The sequence below is a fragment of the Herpailurus yagouaroundi genome, unplaced genomic scaffold, assembly GCF_014898765.1.
Source record: "Herpailurus yagouaroundi ecotype Mexico unplaced genomic scaffold, PumYag 197, whole genome shotgun sequence".
Lineage (NCBI taxonomy): Eukaryota > Metazoa > Chordata > Mammalia > Carnivora > Felidae > Herpailurus > Herpailurus yagouaroundi.
The window spans coordinates 16968626-16983724 of NW_024412428.1; positions in this window are offsets into that span (position 1 = coordinate 16968626).

The following is a 15099-nucleotide window of genomic DNA, read 5'->3' on the forward strand; positions in this document are numbered from 1 at the left end:
CTAACTCATCTTCCTGGACTGTTTATTTTTTATAAATATGGACCTAAATATGGGTCCTAAATATTGGACCATAAAATGTTTGCTCTCTCTGTTTGACTTATTCAGTTATGGCTGGCTTTATCTGGTCTGATGGTTCTGTGACTTTCTAAACCATCTTTTATATCATCCATAATATATCTTACATAGTTCATGTAGAACATGTGATTTATATTTTTGACTCTACATGTAGGGGCAATTGCTTTACAATTGATGTGCTCCAATCTGGAGTACAGACCCCATGAGAGATTCATAAACATCTGAAAGATTCTTGATCAAAGGTCTACCTTAGAGAGGCAGTCACAAGAACTTCAGCGATCTCCAATGGACATCAAAGACTTTATCTCTAGTTAATCTGAGCATAATGGGTGTTAGAGATAATTCTCCATTGGCAAAATGAGTGTCACCTAAGGTAGGTGGATTGCCCAAAAGTGTCATACAGGTACCGTGAGAATCCAGACCCTGAAGAAAGGCAATTTTGGCTTAGGACTCTAACTTGTCTCACACATGGCTACTGAGACAGGATTTCACCTCTTGGATTTTTGCCCTGACTGAATCTTTCAGACATGATATTTATGGGAGTGCTTACAAAGACAGACAGCTGCTACTTCACTGAGCTTACAGAATAGGCTGTGATTGGTGTTGTGCTTGCTTGCCAAGGCTTGTATGGATGTCAGAACTGGATCGGAGATTTGCTCTCAGTGTAATATACCCCCCTTCAGCAGTGCTGTGTGTAAGAAGATCTATCCAACTTTCCTACCTCTAACTAGTGAAGACTAACTGGTATTTCCCAGATAGAATTTACTAATTGTTAACTACTAAATAGCCTTGAGTCATTTGCAACCTCAGGGCACTTAGCATGGGGTATATCTTCTTTTCATGATGCCTTGGAGAAGTTTGGGCTCACCACATGCTACGCTGAGGGCCATGTTGAGATTATGCTCTCTTTGACTACAAAAATTATTCTCGGATTGGTCTCTGAAGTGAAACCAGAGGCTCATGTGTGACCCCAAGAAGCAGACCCTTGACAGAAGCAGTCGAGGGACTTTAACTCATTCATACCCATCACGCTGTAGGCTACCTTGTTTCAGTCACCTAGGAACATCTGGTTTTCTCTAGTGCACAGTGAGAGAAAAGGTAAATTGGGAAAGAAGAGGCATCTATGGAAGAGATGGCTTTTTAAGTGCTATCCAACAATTTCAGTATATATGCACCTAAGAATGCTTAGAAAATAAAGTGGAAATGATCTTTTCCATAATTTTCAAGAAAAAGATAAGGAATCTTTTTTTTTTTTCTTTTTTTCCTCAGTCAGACATTACTCTTCAAACCAGTGACAGACCCTATTTGGAGATCTAATCTGGTAAACTGAGCAAGGAATACGCTTATCCTAAACGGAGCAGAGAACATTGGGCTGGAAGTATTTTTAACAGTTGGAAAGTCTTTTTTTTTTTTTCCAAGCAAAATGTTACAATGATTCTAATGTGAAAAATGGATGTAAGTAATGACCAGTTTCTTCAGTCAGTGTAAATATTCATTATTGTTTCCAAAGCCTCAAAACTCCTCGAAGGAGCCATCATTTCAAGACAGACATTCTCATGTGGCTCCTTTTCTGTCACAGGTTAAAACTGATTTCCAAGGCTCTCTGAATTCAAACTGCAGCTGCTAGGAGCTAGTGTTCGAAGACAGCTTTATGGGGGTTCTTCTCCCTGCTGTCAGAACAGCATTGTTCGTGAGCCAGTGAGGGCCAGGCCAGCTGGAGGCATGGCGGGCCATCAGATACTCTGAATTCTTACAGCCCTTGCGTGCCATGTTGGCAGCTGAAGTGGGAAAGCTTGGTGTAAGCTAGATAGGCCTTTTATAAATTCTGGCAATGACAGACAAAATAGCTATACTCTGTTTTGTAGAACCACGTCCTCAGACAGCCCCTAATAAATATCATAGTCCGTGGATGAAGCCTTCTTGCTCGAGACGTTGGCAGTGACGAAGGAGACCTGCCTCACTTTGGGTCTCAGCCAAGGGTTGGCCTCACACAGGAACAGCTTCTCTTCCTATGTGATTGGAGTATACCAGGAAGTCTCGTCGGCTCCCAAATATTCACGCAATCAGGTGCCTGAAATTCCACCATTAGAGATTAGTTTATTTAGGACAGCCAGCAGTACAGTACCGAGTATCCAGCAGGCCTTTACAGCATCACCGCAGCTGTTCTTAGCATTGTAGGCATGACGGTCTCTGATGATGGATCTTCATTGAGAGTATTTGGAGATGTATGGGGGGGGCACTTTGTGGTTATCACAATGCAGTAGGATAGAGACAGGAATGGCAGAAATGATGAAGCCAGGATTACTAAATATCTTGCAACGGGAGGGACTGTCTTATAGAAGGAAGAATTATTGGGGCGCCTGGGTGGCTCAGTCAGTTAAATGTCCTACTCGTGATTTCAGCTCAGGTCACGACCTCATAGTTCTTGAGGTCAAGCCCTGCATCGGGCTGTGTGCTAAGAGTGCCAAGCCTGCCTGGCATTCTCTGTCTCCCTCTCCCTCTTTCTCTGCCCCTATCCTACCTCTTAAAAGTAAATAAACATTTTTCTTTAAAGGAAGAACCAGCCCCAGACATTGAAAGAAAAAAAAAAATCAGATTTATCACTATCTCCTTAGTGTGTAATTACCTGATTTGTTTTATTTCCAGCCTAAGAAACTTACACACTGAGCAAAATCTGTATGCCTATGGGGATGGAGAAGCACCAAACCCTAGCTGGACTAAATTATAGACACAAAAAAGCTAAGGCCGGGGGCAGAGGAATAGGTGAGAATTGAATTAAATGAGGAAGTCTTTGGAAGAATCAGCCTGGTCTTTTCTGCATTCCCAGCCCTTCACACGTTTATGTGTAGGTGTAAATTCAGAATACTGGAGAATAAACAACTGTAGAAGCTGAGTGACCCTTAAGACAGGGCAGCGTAACCAGGGGGATTTTAGGTCGACTCTGACTTGGACATGGGAATGGCCACTTGACGCCATGGCCATTTCGGGGTGCAGGAACCAGATGGGGTTTATCCTGCTCTGTCATTGAAGTCACGACAGCGGCCACAATAGTCCGCATTGAGCCCATCCCAGACCATAGCATTGATCTCGTTCTGCCTAGTGGGCCGTGATGAATCCCACACGCCTCACAGACAAAGCGTTACTTCCTACGGGTGGCATTTTCTGCAGAGAGCAGAGAATGCTCCCTTTGTGCTTCTCCAGGTTTTTTATGAGCACCTGCCTGGGTCTGTGTCTCTCCCTGCACCTGCTGAGTTAGCAATCCTTCAGCATAAGTCGTGTCTGCCGAGAAGAGTCCCGTGACAAGAGAGCTCCAGTGAACCACAGCCTTTCCCCAGAACTCTGGCAATGACAGATCTTGAGAACTGGCCGGCACCACGCTCTTCTGAAAGAGCACTGGATCATCTAAACATAAATATGCGAATTTTTTTTAATATATGGAAAAAATAAAACCCTAAAAAGAGTTGGTGTGTTTGGGAAAGAGTTTAGGAGCCTTTTATAAAAAAAAAAACATGCTAAAGCCAGCTTTAAGCAAATGCAAGTGCGCATTAGCAGGAACTTGAAATTGCTGAACTCTGTACTGATAACACTAGCACTAACTATAAGTTGCAGCCTCACCTAAAAGATAAAAGAATCTAATTGTGGACACGAGAAGTAAGGCTTCCCCTGTAGTTCCGGCCTCTCCTGTGCCCTGTCACCTCCTCCATGTCTTTCTCACTTCCTTATCCGCACCTATGGGGCATCACACTGGTAAAAGGGCAGTGATGAGGCACTGACTTCTCTAGTGACTGTTCCCAGTCAGGATCCTGGGGGAAAGGAGAAAAGAGACAGCATATCACAGATTTACCTGGATGGGGGTCACGCTCCTGACCAGCAGCTCTCCTAAGAATGAGGTCTCTCTCGCAGAAAAGCCCGAAGCCCCTCCCCACAGTTGTGGCCACAGTGGTAGGCACAGTTGTGGCCCCGTGGCCCCCACTGCAGACCACTGAAAGGGCAGGGTCCTTGTTCAGGAGCAAAGAGATAATGGTAGTTATTCTTTTTTTTTTTTTTTTTAATTTTTTTTTTTTTAATTTTTAAAAAAAAATTTTTTTTTCAACGTTTATTTATTTTTGGGACAGAGAGAGACAGAGTATGAATGGGGGAGGGGCAGAGAGAAAGGGAGACACAGAATCGGAAACAGGCTCCAGGCTCTGAGCCATCAGCCCAGAGCCCGATGCGGGGCTCGAACTCACGGACCGCGAGATCGCAACCTGGCTGAAGTCGGACGCTTAACCGACTGCGCCACCCAGGCGCCCCAATGGTAGTTATTCTTATAGTTAAATAAAATGCATTCCTTACTCCTCTTTTCTTTCCCTCTCTCTCCCTCTCTCTCTCTCTCTCTCTCTCTCTCTCTCTCTCTCTCTTTCTCTAAGCATTTAAAGTGCCAAGCACTGTGCAGGATTCTAGAAATTCAAGACTGAGAAAGACATAATTCTTTCATAGTTGAAAAGACGCTTCTGTCAAAACCGTGAGCATGTATGGAAATACTGTACTGTGAGGAGATTTAGGGCGATGGACGGCTGGGAGGTCATTTGTACCCGTAATTGTTGACATCAGGAAAATGTCACCCGAAAAGAACTTAAAAGGTACCTACCATTTCAGGGTAAGTAGTGGATCAAAGATTGGGTTAGGACTTTATCCACAACAATAAAAAATGAAAAAAGTATTTCTTATAATTAACAAAAATTCAGTAAAAATCGCTTCTACACACTAATTTACACAACCAGCCGAGCTGAAACAAAGGTTTGTTCTGTGAGTGGTATGAAAATTCTCCTTCGAATTATATGATGACCCTCCACATTACCTTTCACTTCATGTTTGACCTTCTCGTCTCAACCATTTGATGGGTCAGTTTGCAGAACTTTCTGCGGGCCTTGCCAGTTCTCTCAAGAGCCTTTCTTAAGCTTGTGGTATTGAAAGCATCATCTTTTGGAATGTTGCCCAACTGTTTATCCGAAAAAGTGAATTTCAACACACATAGAAGCCTAGCCAGTGTAGAAGCAGCCCTTAATCAATTCTGGATTCTTCAGCCACGCACTTTGCTGCCTGTTCTGTCTCACAGCACGTCTGTGCATTTGTTCTGAGTCCCACAGGTCTTATGAGGGTAAATCAGACCGACCCTTCCAGCTCTCTACAGGTGCTTGAGCTTCCCTCTCTCTAAGTTTTGCCTCTCCTCCTTTGCCTTCCTTCTTCCCCAAATGTGTTGTTCCTCACCCACTGATGTCTCTGAGGCTGGTCCACCATGTTGGATCAGGAGTCCGTGCCAAGTTGGATGTTGACCAGATAGCACCCATAGCAGTGGGAAGTGGACATCGAGAAGGCAGAGCTAAGGCATGAGGAGCAGCTGGGAGGAGGTCCCTTGTCTTACAGTGAGCTTCTAGAAAGCACAGCCTGCATTTGCCGCCTCTGTTTTTTTTCCTCATGGTCATTTTTAACATGTTTATTTATTGTGAGAGAGAGAGAGAGAGAGCAAGGGAGGGGCAGAGAGAGAGAGAAGGAGAGAGAGAGAATCCCACACAGGCTCCATGTAGTGCCAAGCCCCACTAGGGGCTCGAACTGACAAGCCCGTGAGATCATGACCTGAGCCCAAATCAAGAGTTGGCTGCTCAACTGACTGGGCCACCCAGGTGCCTCTCCTCCTGGTCATCCTTTAATCCACTTCAGCCTGGCTTCTGTCACTGTCATTCCAGGTGAATCTCCCTTTGCCAAGTTTTCTAGTAACTTTCTGGTTGCTAACTCTAGTAGATACCCATTAGCCTTTATCTTAATTCATTCACTGCAACCTTTGCTTTAAATTCTCTGCTCTTTTGGTCTCTATGCTTTCTCTTTGGGTTTTTGGTGTTTTTTTTTTTTTTTTTTTTTTTTTTTATGGTTGTTGTTATTTGATCTCTCACAATCCTGCCCTGTCTCCTTTTCTGTCTATCATCAATGTTAACGTGATCCAATGTTCTGTTCCATCATTGGATAACTTGTATTACACCCTTCACTGTTCTTTGTTTCAAATGTAATTTTAGTCTATTTCCCTTTCCTGAGGTCAAGGTTCTTGTGTCTATATAACTAATAAGACATCTCCATTTTGATATTCCACAGACAATTTACAGTCTGTACATTCAAAACTAAAAACTCCTTTCCCTTGGTGACCCGATTTTCTTTCTTTACTCCCCATTTTCATAAATGATGCCACCACTCCTTGGTCTGCTAAGCAAGGGACTGCAATCACATCTTTGAGGATCTCCTTTCTTCATGTCCCATGACTAACCAGTCACACCTTTGTTGCTTTTTCCTGCCTAAACCTCTCAAACTGTTTTCCTCCTCTTACACCAGAAGGTTGAGGCCTTAATACAGGTCTTATCAGATCCTTATTTAATTACTCTGACAGCCACCTACATTATTTAACTATTTCTGTTCTATTTCCTGTCCCATAAATTCTCTATAGTTCAGAATACAATTACATTTTTTATTATAAAATATAAGTCTGCTCGCCTCATTCCTCTTTTGTCTTACTTATCTCTCTCTGCATAACAAACTATCCTAAGATATGATGGCTTGAAACATAATAAACATTTATTAATCTCATCATTTCTGTCAGGAATTCAGGCATAGCTTAGCCAACTGCTTTTGTTTCCAGGTCTTTCAAGACATTGCAGTCAAGATGTTGGCTGGGCCTGCAGTCATCTAAAGGCTTGACTGGGGCTGGAAGAGTCATCTCCAAGATGGCTCAGCTCGTGGCTGGCAAGGAGATGCTGGCTGTCGGCTAGAGGCCCCCGCTCCTCCCCACACGACCTCTCCCCAGGCTGTATCCTCACAATAAGGCTACTGGCTTTCCCACAGCGCAGAGATCCAGAGGAGAAAATTCGTGCAGAATGACCTAGCCTCAGAAGTTACAGGCATCATTTTGTGCCACATTCATTAGTAGAACAGGAAGAGAATTAGCCTCCATATTTGGGGTGTGGAAGGTGACTGTGAACAAATCATAGATGTATTTTTAGACCATCACACCTTCTGAAAAATCTTACCATGCCTTTTACAATATTCCTAACACTTTCTTCCTCTTCTACTCCTTCAGATCTGCTAAGTTAGTCACAGCCGTATGAACTCATTGTGATTTTTCTATGCTCCTGCTTTTGCACATCCTCCCTTTTGCCTGTAATACCCATCCTCCTTTGTTACCTCTCTACTATCTACTTATCCTTCAAAATCCTCATCAGACCCCAACATTATCTAAGTCTGCTTCCTGCTTCGCAGCCCATACCACTCGCCTGACGCCAGGTGGACTTAATACAGTGCACTACTTGCACCCCCCCGCCCCCACCATGGTTTAACTACCTCTCCAGATCTATACGTTCAGGCTAGTATCTTTCATCTCTGCGTCTTCATTGCTCAGCACAGGTCCCGTCATATTTGTGTCGGTTTGTAAAATGATGGTGTGAATTCATTAATAGTAATGCCTGACCTCCACAAAAATCTCATCAGAAAAGCAAACAAAGTAAATTGCTGAGGACTATAACCAAGTCATTGGCAGTAGGTGAGAGAGGGGGAAAGGGTTTGAGAAAGATGCAGTGACAAGTATAGGAAAGGGAAGAGAAAGAATCAGGATGCCTTGGAGTGTCTAATTAAGCTGTCGGGTGAAAAGACTGAATTAGCGGGGAGAGAGGAGAATGAATTTCATTCTGAAGATGCGGGTTTTAGGATGTCTGTGGTTCTCTACAGACTGGCCTCATAAGATTTAGGAAAAAAAGTTCTGAGAGTCAGGAGAGGTCACACCAGAGATAGATGTGAGAGATTATCTGTACCGTGAGTTACGTCATTGTTCTCTACACAGCAATCATAAAAAATGGGGAAAAATATTGCCAAGTAGGAAGAGACAATAGTTGTCACTCTTCCTAAGTTCACAAAGGGCAGAGAAGAAGCTGCCGTAGTTTACTGCCCATCATTTCCTGGGTGTCACTCACACCAAGTATTCTGGCCAACTCTAGGCCATCATTCATGAACTACTGTGGGGGAAGCATTGGCCACTCCCACAGTGGTTCAGAGAATTTTACAATGTTCAACTGTTGTGTCTAATGTACCGAGGCTCAGTTCAACTTAATTTAGAACTCTAAAGCACCGCTTGGAATTGTGGTTGATTAGTCAATCAGAGGGATTCTAAAGTGCATCTTGGGTTATTTACTATGAATCTAAAATTAAAATGTCATTTCTTTTCTAAGAACATAAAAAATAAAACTATTTCCCAGAAGTGATTAAAGTTAGTTTGTGTATAAGTGACACCTTCTTCAATCAGCCTAAGTGTAAGTAGAAGAAAAGATTGGGCATTTTTGAAATTTCATGTAGTTTGAGTAATGTATAAACCAGTTTGGGGAGAAAATTGATTTTCAAGGCAATTCTTTGTTTTCCGGTCAATACATATTGTTTTTCAAAACTTATTTTTTATTTTTTTTATTTATTTTTGAGAGACAGGGAGAGACAGAGCGAAAGTGGGGGAGGGGCAGAGAGAGAGGGAGACAAAGAATCCGAAACAGGCTCCAGGCTCTGAGCTGACAGCACAGAGCCCAACGCGGGGCTCGAACGCACGAACTGTGAGATCATGGCCTGAGCTGAAGTCAGACGCTTAACCGACTGAGCCACCCAGGTGCCCCTATTTTTTATTATTATTTTTTTTAATGTCTATTTATTTATTTTTGAAAGAGACAGCATGAGCAGGGAAGGGGCAGAGAGAGAGAGAAGGAGACAGAGAATCCCAGGCAGGCTCTAAGTCATCAAGAGCCCGACGCAGGGCTCAAACCCATGAACCATGAGATCATGACCTGAGCCGAAGCCACAAGTCAGACGCTCAACCGACTGAGCCACCCGGGCGCCCCAAACCTTGTTTATTTTTTAAAACTCGGAATACATTCTAGAAAGTTTTCAGGTTCTATTTCTCTTTGGAGAACCTCTCTCCAGAGCAGCTCTAAAAGAGACCGGGCTTCTAATCATCTTGACAACTGTACAAGAAGTCAGCCGTGAAGCCAAAATGAGATATATCAAAGCACCTTTGATCATTTGATTAGCTGTTTCACTCTTTCAAAAGCGGGGACTGGAGGTTATGCTAGATTGTGTTGCTTTCAACCTGTGTGCTTCCTCTCACCTCGTTCCATCCAAGCTGCAGACAAGCAGATGGCAGCCAGGACGGAGCAAGGGTGTCTTCCCCCTCTTGGCTTCGAGCATTTCGAGTGCACGTCAGTTTTAGGCAAACGGGGTGTGTATGTTTAAGTAAGTCTCGGTCTGACCCCCGTCGCTCGGTGCCTCACTGGAGAAGTAGCACTGCGATGCATGCCCCAGTGAGTTATGTGTGCTCGTAAAAACACCCTGCAATTCGCAAAGCTATCGACTCTTAGTCATGAAGGAAAAACACCCGTCAAAAGAGTTTTATTTCGACTTGTTAATGACACCGCAAATAGAGGACGATGCCATCATTTCAGGGCACAGTATTACAAAGCAGGCCTCTTCCAGGGTGTCTGGAACAGGGCAAGCTGGCTCTGGTCCCTAATTAGAGAAGCCCCACCACGGACACCATAAATCAGTTGTCATCAGAGAACTGTCCTCCTCTGTGTGCAAGGAGGCTCTGCATCCGTTAGCACCGAGGCCAAACCCCAAGGCCATTACAGCGGCCCAAGAGTTCCCGGACATGGCTCATTGCTCAGCAGATAACTTGATACTTTTCTCATAGCTCCGAGATGATAAAGTGGCTTATTAGGTACTTATACATTCATAGGCACGTGGTGCTCCTGGCTCTGAGAGAAGTTTGGAGAACAGCTCACAGAAGAGCATGATCTTTCACTGTACCGAATTCTTGAATTCCTTCTGAGAAGGACAGTTAGATCTGGAAGTTTCAGCTAAATTCCACCTCACTCAGCAGGCCTCAGCCAGCCGGACAACCCAGCACTCACTCGGTGCCCAGGGGCCCTGCTGGGTGGAGGCATTCAGCCCTCTTAACAGCTTCCTCTTTTTAAGCCGGATCCTCCAGAAGGAATGACAGCAGGGGGCATGATGTGAAGCACTGCTGGGGGCTGAATTGTGTCCCTTGAAGAATTCATATGCTGAAGTCTTAAGTCCCCATATCTCAGAATGCAACTGCGTGTTTGGAGACAGGGTCGTTAAGGAAGCGATTACATCAAAATGAGGTCGTTAGGATGGTCCCTAGTCCAAAGTGTTTGACGTCCTTATATGAAGAAGACATTAGGACATGGACCCAGTTAAGATACAGAGGGAAAAGCATATGAAGACACAGGTAGATGACCACCAGCTCCAAGCCAAGGAGAGAGGCCTCAGGAGAAACCAAACCTGGCCAGCACCCTGATCTTGGACTCCAGCCTGCAGAAGTATGAGAAAGTTAAGTTTCCCTTGTTACAGGCACCAGTCTGTGGTTCTTTGTTCTGGTGGCCCTGGCAAATTAATACAAGCATTTTCTTTCTTTCTTTCTTTCTTTTTTTAACACTTATTTATTTTTGAGACAGAGAGAGAGCATGAACAGGGGAGGGTCAGAGAAAGAGGGAGACACAGAATCCGGAACAGGCTCCAGTCTCTGAGCTGTCAGCACAGAGCCCGACGAGGGGCTCGAACCCACAGACCGCAAGATCATGACCTGAGCCAAAGTCGGACGCCTAACCGACTGAGCCACCCAGGCGCCCCAATACAAGCATTTTCTAAAATTTCTTTTAAAAATATGTTATGCAAACAGATTGTGACCACGCGATGATCAGCATATTTTGCTAGAGGATTTGAAAGAGACAAGAACAGTGTTTCAGGCCACACACAAAGTTTAGCAATTTTAACTGAATTGGCTGCACCCATTAGCAACGGTTTAGTGCAAAAGATGAGTAGATTTACTTAAGCTCACATAAAGTAGTAAAAATGACTTCAAAAAAGAGAGAAAAATGCCATTTTAAGAATTTAGGAAAAAGTGCTTTCTAACAGTTTTTTTTTTTTTAATTAAAATGGTCAAAACTATTTCTTTGGAATAGTATTGGCAGGACTTCTGAAATAAAGAGTGAGTTATGGTAGCACTGTCTACCTAGATAGTCATGTTTGTTTACTCTTTGCTGCGTGCTGAGCTCTGAGCACCGAGAATGAATGAGATGCTTCCTGCCCTCTGAGAGCTCACAACCCTAGTGGGAAGGAGGGCATCCACCACCATTAATACAGTAGTGGGATCACTGTGCAAAATATTTGGGGACATAGAGAAAGGAGAGATCAAGAAATGCACCTGAAAGTGTCAGGGAATACGTCACTGAAAACAGAAATGAAAAAAATATCACTGGGGAAAGAACACTGTGTGATCCAGTGAATCTCTGTGATCCAGAGAATTACTAAATTTGGGGCTTCCAGTGCCCTTCCTGTAAAGTTGGGGGATAAAAATGCATTCTGTGTCAAGACTTTAGGAAGCGTTGTAGAGTAAGACTACCTAGCACCTAATTTACACTCAGTAGATTTTCTTCCTTCTCTGTAGTTTGCTTCTCTTCTATTTCTTCCTTCCCCAACCCCCTTCCCCCTCCTTCTTCTTTGCCTGATCTTATGGTCTTCCTCCTGGTTAATCATGTATCACGCATCATTCCAGCAAAAAGCAGCCTAAGTGCCTGCCAATGCACGGGTGAATCAGCGACATTTAGGTACTTGCCAAAGCTAGAATCATGCTTTCTGTTGACCATCTAAATTGACTTAATGGTACCTATCTAAAAAATAAAAAAAAATGAAAAAAGTAAGTGAAGCGGGAGATTCTGAACACCAAGAGACCCAGCCGCCAGTCAGAAGGCTACTGTTTCCATCCATTTAGTTTTCACTCCCAACACTGTTACACTATCTTATGCCCAGTGTGTACATGTTACCACACTGGTATCAGCCCTTAACTGGTGGGATTTCCCCTCTTGTTTCAAATGTCCAAGGAGGAACGTACCTCCAGATGTTTAGGGTGCATATACAAATGATCTGACTTCTAACAAAACATTTGTTTCCAGACGGAGGAGATATTTGGACCCATTCTATAACTTCCCTTGTAGTACAAATGATTGAACACTTCATTACCTCCTTTGAGGACAGAAAAGCCCACAGATCCCTCTCTGGATTTTTTTTTTTTTTAAGCATTATTAAACAGCAAGCCAGCCTGATGTCATGCAGAGATTTCTCACAGGAACTTTGCAACCGTGGTCCAGTCTATTGGTTGCAGTAATAAGAACTTTATCTTTCATAGAAATTTATTGTGTGATGTATTTCAGAACAGTAAGCACTGGTTTCCATTTGCTAATTTCTCTTATTTCTCTGAAGAAGAGAAAAATTTATTGCCAGTCTGGTAAATGTTAAAGGGTTTTAGGTCTGTAATGGGAAATTTGGTTAAGGATTTTCCAGAAGACATGAGTATCAAAAATGAGACAGTTTAGCGAAAAACTTGCTACATGATACTTCAAAATGCCATCATGGAGAAAAAATTCAAATTCTGTTGGACTTTGTTATGCGAGTTTTATATTGTAATACTCTTTTCCTTTTGAATTATACATTTTGGGGCAGTGATATGGGTTGCAGGGTGGGGCTCCCACAGTCTTAGCAGAGATTGGTAAAGGTCTTACCCTGACCATGACTTGAGTCATTATCAAATAGGTAACCCCAAAGCTACTTAAAACACTAGTTTTGCTTACGGAAGATAAAGATATACTGAAAATACACAGGGAATATGGGAAGTGCACAGTGGCACATTCAGACTGGCTATCCGGGGGCCGAAGCTGGGTGTGAGACAGAAAAACAGACACAAATCAGTGGGCATACTAGAACAGACACTGCAGAGCAAGTGATGAGAGGCCTGACTGAATGTGCGGTATAGTGGAAAACTGCCCCAGGACCCTAGCAAAAAACCCCCCAAAATTAGTAATTTTGCTTACTGTTAAGAGCAGAGTAGAATTGAGTCAGAAACGAGCTTTTCAAAGAAAGGGATAAAATCGTGAAAGTACAAGATCAAGAGAGAGCACCACCACTTCCAAAAGAGACACCATCCACAGAAAGCCCTCCCACTGGACTCCGCTTCTGTAGCCCTTTGCCCTGAAATTTCTTTCAGCAGCACACAGCTGTTGACTGCTTTAAAATTGCAAACTGGAGGGGTGCATTGGTGGCTCAGTCAGTTAAGCTTCCGACTTCTAATTTTGGCTTAGGTCATGATCCCAGGGTCGTGGGATCGAGCCCCACGCTGATTGTGGAGCCTGCATAAGATTTTCTCCCTCTCTCTCTCTCCCCCTGCCCCTCTCCTTTCATGCTGTCTCTCTAAAGTAAATAAAATGGGGAGCGCTTGGGCGGCTTAGTTGGGTAAACATCCTACTTTGGCTCAGGTCACGATCTCACCGTCTGTGAGTTCGAGCCCCGTGTAGGGCTCTGTGCTGTCAGCACAGAGCCTGCCTCAGATCCGCTGTCCCCTCTCTCTCTCTGCCTGTCCCCCACTTGCTCTCTCTCTCTCTCTCTTTCTCAAAAATTAATAAACATTAAAAGTAAAATTAGAACAAATAAAATGAAAAAAAAATTTAATAAAATAAAACTGAAAACTGGAGTCCCTCAGTTCATATCACTGTGAGGGTCAGAAACACAAAGAATGCTAATATTTTGCAGTGTTTATTATGTATAGGCACCCTTCCAAATACATTATATTAATTCACGTAATGGTACCCATATGAGGTAGATACCAACTTGTATCATCCTGTTATACAAATGTGGACACTGAGGTACAAAGAACAAAAGTAATATCCTCAAAGGCACACAACCAGTAAGAAACAGAACTTGTAATCAGACCCAAGCAGTCTGAATTCAGAGTCCAGTCACTTAACCACTTAGCTATCCCACCTCTCAGTAGGTGTAAGACATGTGTGGCCTTTGGCGATCATGATGGTACCCCCTCGAATTTCTGGGCCATCCTGTTTGCGAGCATTCTGCTCACTGTACCCACAGAAATCCCAGTATTCCAGACATTTTCTGTCACATACAATAAATGTCTGTAGATGTTTGTATGTGAATGTGGAAGTTCCAATCACCAAATGTTTCAACTTTAAAGTACAGGTAAAAGCTATTCTGTAGTTTAGATTATCTACCTTGACGCCGATAAAATATTTATACTCATAACTCATTGGCGTGCAAACACTCAACCTCCGTGGACCACTCAAAACAAAATCTCCTCATGTTTAAATTGAGAGTGTTGGGTCAGAGGACCTCCCACTGTCAAGACGTTATATTTTACATTTGTCGCTTGCATCCAGGTTCGGTCTCATTTCTGCTGAAGTTAGCAGGTAATCAGCCTTCCAGGAAAGGGTTCATTCATATCCTCTAACGTCCAGCGGAGCACATTCCTGGACGTAATTGAGTCTGCTTAAATCAACGAGCCATTAACCATCTGTAACTCTCCACAGATTAATTACCAACACCATTGTTAAGACTGTAACCTGTTTTGTTTGTGCTTCGAGAAATGTTTTTGTGCTTTCATTCTTAATCTGGCAGCAGCTGATATTAATTCAGACCATACATTACACTCTTTGGCGTTTCACGACTGCCATCTCCCATGGGCAACCTGATTCTCCTACCCACAGAAACAGCAGAGAGCACCTAGCTTGTAAGATACCAGATGAACAATACCCAGTGATGAGCTTTCTGTACTAAATGGGGCGTGAGGTTCATTGCACTCCCTATCACAGTCAAGCGGACTTGCGACAGGGAGAAGAAATAAGTCATTGAAATAAACTAGAAAAGAGAAAAGAAGACTTCCAAGTCACTCAGCCAGTTAAAACCAATTTAACACCTTCATAGAATTTAGGACCTTTCTGCCTAAAGCCCTTTAGTGGATTAAATAGCCAGAGGATTGGCAGAGAGAAAGGAATGAACATTTCCGGCATTTAATATGTGCCAGTCACAGTGCAGTCTTTTTTTTTTTTTTTTAACATTTATTTATTTATTTTTTTTTTAAAAATTTTTTTTCAACGTTTATTTATT